This window comes from Agelaius tricolor, unplaced genomic scaffold (assembly GCF_023055355.1).
Source record: "Agelaius tricolor isolate 1412-34295 unplaced genomic scaffold, bAgeTri1.0.p SCAF_10, whole genome shotgun sequence".
Taxonomy (NCBI): domain Eukaryota; kingdom Metazoa; phylum Chordata; class Aves; order Passeriformes; family Icteridae; genus Agelaius; species Agelaius tricolor.
The window spans coordinates 23,651,746-23,666,882 of record NW_027269270.1 but is presented as its reverse complement, the minus strand read 5'-3'; the positions used below and the strand labels follow the sequence as shown (position 1 = coordinate 23,666,882).

The following is a 15,137-nucleotide window of genomic DNA, read 5'->3' as shown; positions in this document are numbered from 1 at the left end:
AATTTAGTGGAGGAAGCAGCTTCGAATTCCAATAGCTGCCCTTCCTGCTTGCACAATCCCTGGAAATGGGCAGCTTCCCTCCTAAACATCCCAGTCTGCTGACACACCAATAGAAAAGACCCCAAATTCACTGCCCTGGGTGGTTTGCTGCTCTTAATACTGCCCAGTGACGTTTCTGAAGCAATAGCCCAGTGCTTTAGCAATGTCCTGTTTGCAGCCCAGATGTTCTGCTGCCTGCATGTGGACACTGGCAATGCAACCAGATGTGCATGGCACAGCCCTCCTGGCCTCACCCAGCATCACCTTGGGCAGGTGGAAGTGGTCTAGGCAACAAATTCCTGTGCTGCATCATGGAGCTGTGAGGGGATCCTAAGCAGCACCAAGGACTGCCCAGCATGGACCTCCTCACTGCTCCACCCTGCCTTTCCCACATCAGTCCCAAAGCCCCTGCCAAACAAGGAGTGCATCCACCCCTCTGCCCAGCTCCTTGAAGGGTCATTGCCCTGCAGCCTCATGGGCACCATGCTGTCCACACATGGCTGCTCCAAGGCACAGACTTCATGGCACCCATGGATGCTTTGGAAATGATTAATGGATAGAAAGGGTACAGGGCCACCTCATTCCAGTCACCCTTCTGCAAATCAATCAATGCATTTGGCTCCACATTTGTCTTCCAGTCAGGCTCAATTCAGTATTTAATGCTTTTACATCTCCAGTGTTGCTACCGGATGTCTTTCAGGATGTAAATGGCTTTTTAAAGACTCCCTTCCCTCCTGGCAAACACACTTTGCATCTCTTAGACAGCTGCAAAGAGATAAAGGCTGTGAAGTTCCCTGGTAATAGCATTTCCACTAGGGGATGGGTGAATCCTACCAAGTCCAAGGGACAGATGAAGGAAGGTGAGGAGAGTAGGGATCTCCAGGCTATTTACAAAATCTCTCCTCTGCCTGCAAGTCTGTTCCAAAACTTGACTCATGTCTATGTCCTTCCTAGGCAAAAATACTATTGTACATAACATATGGAAAAAGACACATTGCCTGTTCACTTTGCATCACAAGGTTCCCAGAAATTATCTGTGAGCTGTGGGGCAGCACTGATATTTCTTCAATAGTTCTACACCCCAAGGCACAGGACAGGCTTGAACGGCTCTCTATAAATTTTCCCACGGTCTTGGATCAAGGACAGTCCCCCTGGTTCCCCACAACACATCTAATACTCACAAGTACAGAATAACAGAGAGTATGGTGGTCTGTAATGCTGGAGATTTAGTAGAGCTTCACCAGCATGGACTTCAGAAGAGGAAGGAACAGCTGCCTCCCAAATTTACCCAAATAGGCACATGGCCTATTTTATTTAGAATCTAATGACGCTAAATCCCAGAACTGTGTGGAAGGCTATTCCAGGCATTTCCCAGGTCCATGTCATTACTCTGTCACTTGGAAGACTCCAAGATCTCATCACTGGGCCAGGACCCATAACAGTAATTTTTTCCAGGCTTGTTACAGTGTCTGCCAAGAGCATAAGCCTCTTATTTACGAACAGCCTGCTGGGGAGGTGACTCCATACTTGGCAAATCCAACTGTTTGTCTCAAAGAGGAGGGTGGGCAGAACTCAGGGCTGGGTACAGGGATGAGGAGTGGGATGAGGGGTGGATGCACGGGCCCCTCCTCTGCCTCACATATGGTGATGCAGGGTTTTGCAAAGCCACAGCATTCCACTGAACCTGCCTGAGGACAGGGTGCAGGAAATGCCAACATCCCAGCCATATGCCAGGCCAGCCCTGCTGCCTCTTCCTAGCCACTCTCTTTGGCAAACCCCTTGGCTGTCCCTGTTTAGCTCTTTCCTTGGTATTCTCCTTCCGCTCTGTGCCAGCCTGGACAAGCCATCCTGGTGGCAAACACACACCTTGACACTCAAACCAGTGGGCAGCTGGCCAAACCACCCCTGAGGAACAGAGTTTAGCCTTACATGACTCAAGTCCACTCTCCTATCAAGTGCCTTCACCCTGCCAGCACTGGAGAGAAGCACCCCATGAGAATACCCCTCAGAAGAGAGGTATGAGGGCCCCAGCTGGTGCTGCTCAGTACCTGCACTTTGGTGTTGAATGCCCAAGTTACATCTCAGGTGTTGTGACTGGACGAATCCATAGAGCAGCAGCTGAAAATCAACACATCTGAAAGCACCCTGTAAGTCAGCTGACCCAATTTTACACCCCCTGTGGCCACTCCCCACTCCCCAGTTTCAGCTGAGATCTGCATCAGGATACCCTAATTCTGGTTCCTTCTACACTCAGCCTAAATTCTCTGCCTTGACTCTTAAGTCATTCAACTTGCAGCCATGTGGGAGGGTATATATGTACATTCATTAACACTTCCATTATGCCCTGTGGTTTGGCAGGTGGTGCTGCATTATGGATTTAAACAGTGCCAGCAAGTGAATCTACAGCACTTCACTGGATTAGCATGTGATGGGAAATCATACCTCAGAAGTATTCTGCACTCTCGTGAAGCAGCTCTGATGAACAAGGCAACAGCACGGCTCCAGCCACCACTACACTGTGCAATCACATCAGAAATTCATCCACAACTTCAGGGAAAGATAAACCCCTTCAAAACTCAATTACCATTGCATGGAGGAAAGAAAAAAAAAATAAAAAGAAAAAGAAAAGAAGAACGGAACAGCAGATTCTCTTGCCAGTTAAAGGAAAAGAGAGGCACACCCGCTTCTGCCACAAAGCATCTTTCACACACACCAAACAATAACATCTGCTTTTGCCCTATAAACTGTTTTCACATGGGAGAAGCATACCACACTTGGTCATACTCATTTCAGCAGTCAGCTTTCAAGGTACTCAGTGCTCCACACCCAACATGAGGCCTCCTTCTGTCTTATTATCAGGCTGACACTGACAGATTTGCAGAAATTGCACAGTCAGATTCCCTGAGGGGATGCTGTCCCAAAGGAATGAGAAGATGTGCTGGGCTACAGAGCAATACAGGCAGTGAACACACCTCTGAGTCTTGGCAACAGGGCCAGTAAGGACCTTGGATGGGACAAGGGGATAAAGCATCAGTTCAACACTGGTATCACCACGCTGCTTGTCATTTTCTGGGGCTGGAGCACACCCACCTTTCTCTCACTGTGAGTGGTACTACAATGCCACTGGACACTGCAGCTGTAGCTGAGTGGTTCAGAGCTCCTAGCAGTGTACAGAACTTTGCTTTACCTGAGCAGTGGGAAGGGTCACTTCACAGGTAAGGCCACGCATGAACCAAATAAAGCAAATAACTGGACAAAGTTTCTGTATCTAGGTAAGGTAAATCAAGCGCTACCTTCAAAGAAGAATCCCTGGTCCTTCATTAGCTCTTCCAAATCATTGCTTTGGTTCAATTACTCTGCTCTCCTTCTCCTGTTTGAAACTCAGAAGGATCTGAGCAAGGAAACCTGTTCAGTCTCCTGAAAACCTTGGCTGAGAAATTCCAAGGAAATGTCTCAGGTTCTGCCATAAGACCCATTTATAATTTCCATCCACCACACAGCTCTGAAGTACAGCTACCCTGCTGCAAAGTTGTAACCAAGTCAAGACACCAAAGTCTCTTCTCAAAACCAGTGGGATGCAGCATTATGTTGCTCTAACCTTAGGGTAGATCTCATATGGCATTCCTATGCAGGTACAGTGCCATTATTTTTAAACACCAAGCAAAGAGATTATGGATTAGCCTTAGTCTTGGCAATCCATGTAAATCTCTGATTTGCATCATATTTTACATACCAGACTCATAGAAACAGCAAAAAATTTGGATTTGACCCTTCCTTCTTTGTACTGCAAGGGACACAGACCCTAACACAGTTATCCTCTTATACTTCAGCACCTTCAATGACAATTCAGACTTCAAATTTTAAATAAAACACAGCTATAGATATTGGTTTTTTATATCAACCTAGTGAGTGATAATATAACATGGGGTGATTTAATCTTGACACATGTCTGCATATAAAAATATCTCTATTAAAATCACAGATAGAGACAGCATGGATGGCAGCCACTTGAAAAAATAAATAAATAAATAAATAAAGCCCCAAAGCATTAAGGCCTTGTGAGGGACAAGATTACTTTCATCCTGTCACAGCAGGTTTCAATTTAACCACTGCATCTCTCAGCACTTTTGGTTCATATTCTTTTACCACACAGAGACACAAGTTTGGTATACGCCTAGCCTTAGGAAGGGGAAATGGTATTTTGGGTCCCAGTTCTACCCACCCATCCACTCAACAAGGCTTTTGAAGTGCACCAGTCCCAAACAGGAGCCAGAATACATTAGCCTAGGGTCAGGAGGGCTTGGAGAGCTTGAGGCTGGGAGATATTTCAGGAGTTTTTTGGGTCCAAGTGGCTTTGTCAGCAAGTCCCTCGCCTCCTGCTGCCCACAAGGACACCCGGCCCAGGGCTGCTGGCATGTCTGCCCCAACCATGGACTCCAGCAGGCATTTCCTCAGGCTTTTTGTCACTGCCTTGAAGGTGGCAGACCTCCAATCACTGCCTAAATTCAGCAGCTCTTCATTGCTCTGGCTGAGACAGCTCCTCTTTGTCCCTTCTCACCTCCCAGCTAGGCCAGTTCATCTTCGAGAGTCTTCCCAAGCCCACATGAACTGTGGCTCCTGTTACTTTGCTCTATTCTCTTTCACCCTAAATCAGAGAGAGAGCTACTCCCAGAGTTTTGTGCAGTAGAAGGATTTATTCTTATGCTGCACAAAACCAAACAGATGCTTCAACACAGGAGATGCCCAAAACCACAATTTTTCTGCTTTGCTTCGATAGCCTAGAATTTATTTCCATATTCTTGTGAGGCTGGTATGTAAACAACAGAAAGTAACTTGCTGTGCTCACCAGACCTTAAAATAAGAGTCCTATTTCTCTGTCCTCCTGGATCCAGTAAGTCATCCTCCTGAGGTTCAAAGAGTTTTTGGAACTCGTAATTCAAAAATCCATGGAATAAAAACAGGGTTGCTGGAGATCTTTACCAACAGAAAAGTAGGTTGAAACTGTTCTGTTATTTAATAATTCAAATCCCAATTGCCTAATTAAACAGGCTTGCTACATTGCAAAAAGAATAAGGAATTATATATTCTCTTAGCTAACTTGGCTGATTAACATGAAAGCCTTTTCATGCTCCACAGGCGTTTGGTCCAAGGAAAACTTTTGAAAACAGACTTAATACTCCACAAGTAAATCTCATGTAACAAAACCCTTGCTGCTCACAGGACAAGGGTGATGCAGCAGCTTGTCAGCATCCTTGTGCTTCCTGGACCTATTTTGCAGGATGTACAGAAGAAGCAATGCCCAGCAGAGCATCTCAACAGAGCATTCAGTATCTCTTTGGACCTGCCCAGAGCTCAAGAAAAGCAAATGGTCTGCACAGTTCCTCATGCCTGACATATTCCCTGTTTGCAGATTAGATCTGAAAGCATCCACAGCATGTGGAGGAAACAGAAGTCTCTCTCAAAGCACTCTGCCCTTGAGCTACAGAATATTTTCTTAGAGAAGTACTGCTGCAAGTACTTATTCAAGTCCACCTTGTCCTCCAGCTGATCACAACCTCTGGATGCTCGAATTCCAAGCTGTGATCCTTCCCCAGCTACCACCAAGGTCTCTCTTCAGGTGAAGTGCACAGAGTGGGCTCAGGCAATACCTGCCTTGTTCTCCAAGGGCAGCTGTGTCAGATGCAGGCAGGTACCTTAACAGCGAGATCATGCACTATTCTGAGAGCTAAAACAGCAGTGTTTGACCTTGCACTGCTGCACAAAAACAATTCACAACAGCTGAGGGTTTTTCCAGAGCACTGGGGCATGTCTCCTCCTGTTCCAAGGTTAGTTAGGGATTCTTGTCCCTACTAAACACCAGCAGCCACCAAACCAGCCTCAGTCTGCAACTGCAGCCAGCAGCAAGCACTGCTGAGCCAAAGGGATTCCTTCAGTGATCTCCCTGCTCCCAGTTCATCACCCTGCAGCACAAGCTCTGTGGATGCCCTTAGGTCTCTTTCTGGGATTGAGTGCTTGGGTATTGAATAACAACTTCCAAAGAGTCCTGCTTTACAGACATGTGTTCCCCGCTCTGCAAGTGTTGCACTTAGGCTGGTGACACCAATACTTCCATAGCAAGTATTACACAAGACATCAGCTACATATTTTCTGAAGATCACAATCTCTACTAAACTGCCAGCTGTCTATGCAGACCACTCAAGAGCTATCTGGGTATGCTAAGTACAGATGATAGACCCGATAATAGTGTCTGAATGTGACCAAGAGATTAAATTCCATCTGCATCCTGTTACTTTTGTCATTTGGTACCCCTTCAGAGTGAGTGTTTCAACAGCCAACTGGTAAACAACTTGTATCACAAGATCACAAGTTTACAGGGAAAAATCCTTTAAATGCTTCCTTGAAGTCACCAGGTACCAAGTCACCATGAAGGCATGCTACAGTGGTGTTTTAGTTGTTCTTTATGTGGGAAGGCCAGTTCAAGAAAAAAGTGGCTGTGATTCCCACTACACTGATGTCCATTAACATCCTTTTAATCTGAAATGGGTGGGTGTTTGTTCCAGCTATTGCCTATCATCTGTTGCTCACCATGAGGCTTAGTGCTTCCAGCAGTGCAAAGAGCAGATCCCTATTCAAAAGCCTTTCAACCCCTCTTATATTTGCAAGATGAACAAGTATTTGTTTCCATAAACCAGAGCATGCCTTGCACTGGAAAACAAAAGAGGTTGCAATAGTGCACCACCCAAAACTATATCCAAGGAAGATTAAATACATTCACTTTCATACTGATATGACCAATTCTTAAAAAAAAAACCAACAAAAAAAATCACAAGAAAACGAAATTAAAAAGTCCAATAAAGCTGAAGATTTCACTTTAATAATTATTTTTTGCTCACTTCAAAACCTTCTCCTTCCAATATGTGGATTACACAGAGGATCTGCAGAGCCTCTTGCTGTTGCCAAATCTGCATTTTTTGGACACATGGCCCTGTCAGGGTTTGTTCACAGAGTCCCTCTTCATACTCCATTGTTGGCTCACCCACCACTGAAATCCTGCTCCCAGTCCTTCCTTATAGCTGTGACAGGAGCTGAGGCATGCTGGCAAGCAGACGCCTGGAAAGCTGAATTCACTGGCGCTCTCAATCAGATCGCAATTTCATTAAGGAACTTTTAAATAAAACAAACTCCAACATTTGCACTTCATAATTAAGTGCAAGCCAACTGAATTAGTGTCAAGACATGTCAGAAGTGAAAGCATCTGAACCCTGGCATCCCTGTGACCCTAGCCAGCTCTGAAAGGAAAGCTCCAGCAGCTTGTACCACAGGAGACCCTGACACTACATCTCCTTGGGAGTGCAGGAGAAGCTGAGACATGCCAGGCTCTGCCTGCTCCCACTCAGGGCACAGGTAACCGTACCTATGGTGCTGCAGGCATGGCCTGGGAGGCACAGCAACATTCCTGCCCTGGCAGCAAGCCAGGAGTGACTTCCCAGTGGCAGAGTAATAACCACTGGGAGCAAGTCAAGCTCCTGCCCGAGCCCAGGGAAGCCGGCAGCACAGAGCGCTCCTGGGTTTCCCAAGAGGAATATTTCACTGTAACCCACACACAGGACATGACACGGGCCCCAAGCAAGGCACTGCATGACTTACAGCTGACTTCAGCAGGCTTTAGTTTGATCCATAAATCCTCTAGACACCTCACAAGAATGTTGCTCAACTCCCACTGCCTTCAGTCTCACAAGAGGTAGACTTAAATACTTAGCATTAGCATAGCTCCCCATGACTCATTTTTTCTCCTTTTTAAATATAGCATCCTATAAATGTGGACACATTCTGAGCAATAAAACTCACATTGTTACTGTTCATCATGCAACCATGGCAGAAAATTCCTCCTGCCAGCTTTGGACAACTTCCTCCACCAAACTCCAAGCACTGGTGACCCTCACGTGGCTGAGATGGAGCAGTGGAAGCTCTGCTCCATCACGGAACCCAGGCAGCACAGGGACTCAGCATTGTGGCAGCAGATATGGAGCTGGGCAGGAAGCTCCATCATCAACCCAGCCACTCATACCAACTTTATTAAGAGGAGCAGAGCTGGCTCTGGGTACAGGAAGAGCAGGGATTTGCCAGAGAGGAACATAGTTCAGTAACTGAGAAGCAGCCTGTGCCAGTCTTGGGGAAGCCACTCACTGAAGTAGTGGTGGTGGAGGAATCTCTAGCTGGGGGATTCCCCACTCTTCACCTTCCCCAGACACACATGACCTCCCTCCCTCCATCACCAGGCTTGAGCTTTCTTCCTTAGAAAAGCCAAACCCATGTTGTCTAGCCAAGCAAATGCCACAAGCCACTTCAGAAGCAACGAGAAAGAATCAGATGGGAAAAGCAAGGACCAGAGCTTGTTGATTTTCATGAGAATTAAGACTGTTTGAGCACCCTCCTGCAGACTTTCTTGTGTGATCAATCCTTCATGCTGTGCTTAGGTTTACTGAATACTTCAGTTCCCTAGCTGTACAAATGAGATAAATAGCAGGTCCCTATCTCACAGGTATGCTGCAAAATAAATAGATTTTGCATTACAAGTGTTACAGGAATGCTTTAAAACTTGCAGAAGTATCAAGACTAATCCATCACTGCTCATAAAGAACCCTAGGACTGATAGCAAATTAAAATCTTACCTACACAAACATTAGAGTATGCAAGACTGTTTTCTTAGTTTATCTGCTTCTGCTGATAACCATGTTTGCCCCAGTGACTTGAACTGCTCTAGTCACAAGCTGTTTAAGCACACCAAATCCTGTCTAGAGAAATACATGCTTTGCTCTGTCTACAGTAACAGCTGAGACATCAGTCATCCTCTCAGCTGTCCTGAAGACATAGCTGAAAATGCATGCCCATATCCATCCTGCTGTCAGGTGACTGAAAAGTACATTTTTACCTCTTGGACCTCTCTAGTAAGATTACCCATGAGAATTTATTTACCACAGTATTTTTCTAATTGTTTCTCCAACACTCTTATTTAATATCTGAAATAAGTGGAGTGGTAGAGCCACCACTCTCATCCTAGAAACTGGCATTTAAAAGACAAGATAAACAGAAGCCTTTGCTTAAAACTTCCAGGAGTGTGTGTAGCTTAAAAAGCTAATTGCTTTTTAAAATAATGACTAAGACTCTGAGGAATCTAACTCCCAAAGTCACACAGGTAGTTTTGAATATGTTACCACTTCAGAGTAATTATGCCATCAAAGTTCCAGTCAAGAGCTGATGAGCGTTACTAATATATGCTGATGAGAGAGCCTGAACGTGAAAGACCTTCTTGGTTTATTTACACTTCAGTAAATCAGAAAGCACACCAAGACTTATTTTCACATACAAGACTAACAGACCTGACCACAGGGATATTTAAGGAGGTTAACCCACAGCCCAGGGAGCAGGTTTACTGTAAACTGGCTGCAAGCTGATGCTGTTGCACTTGTTTTCACTGGAGATGATAGAAACTTGGAGAAGCTGTTTGGACTTCAGTGGACTAGCACCAGTTACTACATAAAACAGTGGTCTGGCCCATTACCTGAATCATTACAAGTCACCATTCAGATGCAAAATAGTCCCCAGGCAGTCCTCAGTGACATTTATCTCTAGACCAAGAACTAGGCAGATGCAGTCAAGAGCTGGGATGAAGAAAGAATAAACAATTTTTACCACCTTGCAATAAAGTTATATATTTGGTACAACATTCTTTTCAGAAGCAGACCTTCTCAAAGAGAAGGCAAGGCAAGTATTGTGTTATTTGGGAGAAGGTGAAAGAGTGCCAGGAACTTTTTAAGCCGCTCTATAGTAGAAGAAAGTACAAGAAAGTAGTTAAAGATTTTACACTTGAGCCTATCAATGTCAAATTTCAAGGTTAACAAAATTTAGCCAAAAATGAATATGTAAATTGTACAAGCAGTGAACATTTCTGCTGGTCAGTTCTGGCCAGAAGAGAAGTAGCAGGAAGGGGAATCTCATCCAAGACTGTCTCAAATACTTAGATGCCTTCTGAAGTATCTCAGCTATATTTATGCTCCCAAGACACCCCACAAAGAAATAACTTCTACTACCCCATTTTAGAAAGAAGAGTGGACTTAGTGAAAGGCAGGTTCATTGGTACCTCTAAGAGTTGGCCAGGTCACAGAGAAAATACTCGGGGACAGTTTCCCATCCCCTCACCCAGCTCCAGGAACTGGGCTGGCGTCTCAGATGGAACCTACCTGCCTGTGCAACACTAAGCACCACTCGCTGGAAAAGCAGTGTCTGGAGCAGTAAAACTGCAGGAGAGTCAGTAACAAGTACTCTAAGTAGAGCAAATTACTCAAAAATATTGTTAACCTCCCCCAGCCCTGTCCCTACCCCTTCCCTCAATTGTTATTTCAGGAGATATATTTTTGTACAATTATTTCATTATCTAATGGCAAACTGACTGCCTGCTGTATCTCTATGCAAGATTTCCATATATATTACTCCTCCACTGACATTTTCTCACACATACACATGCACAGATCAGCAATTGCTCCACTACATTCTCAAACAGAGAATAAAAGAGCCATAAATCTCGAAAAAAACCAAGTATGCCAAAAAATTCAGCATCTGAAGTTACAATCGCTCATTTATCCTCTCTGTTCAGAAAGAGCCAGTCTTGGCTTATTACAGATATTTTTGAAGTAGACAGTGTTGCTCTAGATTTACTTTGGATACAGACACTCAGGATGTGACCCACTGGAGCACTGGAACTTTGTTTCCCCACAGAGAAAAATACAGCCAGTGACATTCAAGTAGAACAGGAAGGCTATTCTTCCCTCCCCAGTAAGGATCTTCTCTCAAGCACCCCTGTAAGCAACAACAGGAGAAAGAAGCAATAACTCCACCAAGGAGTGGGCTAATGTTCCTCCCATCTGCCAGACCCACGCTTTTCACTTGGACCAAATCCTCCCAAGCCTTCTGCTTTATACCCCGTTAAATTTGGGTGCTTCATACAACAAAAATAATGTCATCCATCTTTGCAAGGTTACTTTCAAGGTACATTTCCATATCTTTTAACACCATTCTCTTCTTCAGCCCTGCCTTGGAAGCCTGAAAATTAATTCCCTATTTTTCACATTGAATCTGTCCCCTGAATCACAATCTACTTATTTATGACTGTAAAAGCTTATGCAAACACCTCCACCATGCAAAAACAGTCCCCTCTTCATTCCTGTGGATTCATGTTGATATTCTGCACCTCCAGAGTCTGAAGTACTCCCTGCATTGAGAGCTGCCCATTCCCATGCTGAGGCAATCCCCCCTAACTCCCCCTGTGCAGGTAAGAGTGGTAAAGGGATGAGTGGTCATGGAGAAGTTACAATGCTGAGGCAAATGCAGCTCCACAAAGTGTAGGGACACTGACTGAAGGCCCTGCATGGCTCCAAAGGTTGAGCAAGTCTGAAGCAAGGAGCCACCAGAAGTGACAGCTTAGCTGAAGCAGTGACAAACAAATAAACCAGGTAAAACCAAATTATTAAGAGTGGTCAAGCTGAAGTCTGGAGCCTAAAACTTTTACAGGGCATACTGATTCATCCTCATGAACTGACTCACCTGGAGCCAGTAGGGATGCCAGGCTTGGCAGCTGTGGGTAGAAGTTCTTGGCTTGAATCCAGCTACAAAAAGGACTTCACACCCAAGGAAGGAAGATAAAAATGAAAGGGCAGAATTGAATAAAGCTTAACAGTTTTCCTCAAGGAGCCTTCTAGAATTAAGAAAAGGGAGTAGAGTTTCTGTTCAAATGTTGTCAGCCCAGAGACACCACTAGGAGCACATGGAGCTGCTAATGGGCCAGAGAGGACTTGGTACAGGACACTGCTGTTAAAGAGGAGTCTAAGAAACCCCAGCACAATGACAACAATCATGAATCATCACACCCATTTTTCCTACATCCACCTGCCTTACATTGCCTTTGCCAATGACAACAGCAGCTCACGTGCAGGACTCATCCTCCTCCTTCCAGTCCCCAAATGCCATTTGTCCACCAGAGCCAAAAAAACAGGTGGGGAGAAGGAAGAAAGTCCTCTCTAACCACCTTCTTCTGATACAATGTTATTCCTCCCTAGTGTTAGCCTCAGACCCTCAGGTCAAGAAAAGAACATCCAATGCAACACATACCAAAAAGTTCCCCCCAAAGAAGGAAATTTAGTTCCTGCAATTCTTAGCATTCTCTGCAAAAAATTTGGAGCTTGCGAAAACACCCACCAAAAACTTCAATAAATAGAACTGTCTCTCAGATAATTTCTGAAAAGAGGTGCTGGGCCAGCTCTGACCCAGCTGCTCTAGTTCAGGAGAGATGCTGGTGGGGTGTTTGGCTCTCTGCAATCTGGGTATACATTCTATCATATTGGATAGCTCCTGGAATGGAGGAACAAAATCAAAGAAAGACAAATTGATGCAGAACTACAATATGAAGCTATTCATACCTATTTTCTACATACACTATTATTTTTAAGGAGATGCTGTCAGCTTGGTATTTTGAGACTCAAATATCTGGAAAGAAATCTTACCTCTCAGGCAGTCTGAAGCTCTCCTACAGAGAGTTTCTCTTTAAAGCTGTTACTTCGTGCAATTTCCTTGCCACACCCCTTGTTCTTTCTCTTATCTTTCTCCTAGCCTTTCTTAAATTAACAGACCCCGTTTTTGCAAATCCATTTTAACAGATTCAGAGCAAGAGGCAAGTACCTTTCATAAAGAAAAATACCAGTTTTAGGCATTTGAAATGCATCTCTCTGATGCAAAAAGAGCCTGAGCTAACCAGGTAATTTCAGAGTGAAAACTCAGAAAGCTGATACATCTATAGCTGATACAACTATAAAGTTGATTCACTTTTCTTAATATTAACTCTTGTATGAACAACAGTTTCCAGGTAAGATGTACATAAACACTGCCAGTCAATAGCATCCCTTTAAGCCTGACGACAAAATCCGAATTTAGATGATTTAAGCTACCTGACGAGTTGGTGGCTTAGATTTTTGTATTTCCGTGGCATTAGTGGAGATCAGTGCCAGCTGACAGTGCTGAAGGGCTGCAGTTCCCTGTGCTGGGAAAAAGCCTCATGCCGGAGTCAAGGCTCCCCTGTGAGCTTTACTCTTCCAAGAAAAGCCCTGTCTCCACTCGGACCTGCTGGTGTGAAGTCCCAGTTTGCTGCACGACAAGGAGAGTCACTGGAGCAGAGCAGTGCAGGATGCTTGAGAGTGATCCACTCGAGGTCTAACACTTAACTTGCTCCTCAGCTTGCAGCCAGCGTGGCTTTATCTTAGTTTCTCTCTGCCTAGGAAGCGGGGCTTCATACGTTGTTTCTAGGGCTCTTGAGCCATTGATTAAAGTAAATAAACAAACAAAAAACTTACAAGTTTTCTTTCTAATCCCCAGCAATCCCAATCACAAGGTCTGAAAAAACCTTGTCCTATCTGTGGTTCAGTTTGTTGTCTTAAAGCAGAAAGTATAAAAGCAAAGTAAAAGTAAAGTAAAACCAGAAAAAAAAACCAACAAAAAACCAAAACCAACCAAACCCAAACCCGTACCTCCTCCTCCTCCTCCTTTCTCTGTAATTGAAGATAGCATCTCTATCCTTCTAAAAGTTATGGAAGCTTATTCAAAGTACTCAGTGATCCAAGAGCAATTTTAATGTAAGATAAGAATCCTCGCCATACCCAGATCACATCCAAACACACCCGGTGTAGGAACGTAAAAGAATACCATGACTCTGAATCTGTGGCGGGGGGAACAACCCCTGACACAAGCAAAACCCAACAAACCCTCAACTTACAAAGATCTTCCATTACACCGCGTAACTCAGAGCGACCCCTCTCCCCAGCGCTCGCCCCGGAGCGGACACGTACCGCACGGCGTTCCGACCATTGCGCCATACATTCCCTTTCCCCGGCTCTCGGCGGGGCAGGGACCCCGAGCCCCCCGCAGCCCGCCCGCCGCACGAAGCCCCCGTCCGTACCGTCCGTCCCTCGCCCGGCGTCCGGCGCTGCCGCCAGCGGCGGCTCCGCAGCGACAGCGCTTTCCTCCCGACACCGAGCTGCGGCCAGGGAAAGCTGCGGTGCCCGGGGCGCGCTGCTCCCGACGGCGGGGCTCATCCCAGCGTGGGGCGCCGCATTTCAGCAGGAATCGCTGTGGGGAGAGGAAAGAAGCAGAGGGGGAAGCCCCGCCGCGGTTACCGGCGGTCCCGCCCCTCCCGCGGGATTGTCACGCGTGGAGTGCCGAAAGTGCGCGGCGCTGTCCCGCGGAGGACGGGCAGATCGCACCCGGTTATTGTTTGTTCGGCCGTGTCCCCCCGCCCCGCTCACAGAACGGAGCGGCGCCGCTCCGAGCCCGCTCCCCGCCCGCTCCCCCGGGCTGCGGGGCCGCGCCCTCAGCGCCCGCCCTGAGGCGCCCGCGGCCCGGCAGCGCTCTGGCCCCGGCGGCCGCGGCAGCGCAGCCCGCGCCCGCCATCCCTTATATCGCCGCGGCGGCTGCTATAAATAGCCCGGCCCCGCCGCCGGGGGCCGGGCCGGGCGCCGCCGAGGGGGATTCGCGGCGGTGCGGGGACCCGCCGTCACCTGCGGCTCGGCGGCTCGGCCGCGATGGCCGCCCGGGCCGCGCGTGGGGGCCGCTGTCCGGCGGGCGCGGCGGCGGCGCGGCTCCCGGGGGCCCGGGCCCGCCGACCCCCGGCGCGGCAATGGGCCCGTCCGCCGCCGCCGCGCGTTAAGGTGGAGCGGAGTGGGGCGGCAGCGGCGGCGGCACCTTAAACCAAAACGCTCGGGCCGCTCTCCCCGCCCGGCACCCCGGGCCCCACGGGGCTGTGGCTGAAGGGAGCGGACCGACCCTCCGGCCGCCGGGTTTGTGCAGACGCCAGCAAACGAGGAGGAGGAGGAGAGTAAAGAGCCGGTTCTGTCTGACGGACGGGGCAGCAGCCGGAGGGCACGCACTGTCACAAGCACCGTTCACGCCGCATGAACACGGCACACACTGAGCCTTTGAGAACCAGCTCCTGTGCGCACACAACCCCTCTTCTCCTCCTCCCCCATATATATATATATCTGTATATATTCATACTT

The 15,137-nt window shown here is 47.0% G+C and overlaps 1 protein-coding gene across 2 annotated transcripts in view; it reads right to left on the bottom strand.

The window, feature by feature from the left end:
• Positions 1-14,658, bottom strand: part of MRAS (muscle RAS oncogene homolog) — a 38,604-nt gene extending 23,946 nt beyond the window's left edge. The window contains exons 1-2 of one of the 2 annotated variants that reach the window (XM_071435231.1): positions 14,640-14,658; positions 14,042-14,211 (exon numbers count right to left, since the gene is read on the bottom strand). The gene's annotated coding sequence lies outside the window, so the exon portion shown is untranslated. Of the gene's footprint in view, positions 1-14,041; positions 14,528-14,639 lie in introns of those variants that run through there. The other variant, XM_071435232.1, reaches the window with a different exon arrangement.
• Positions 14,659-15,137: the final 479 nt, after the last annotated feature.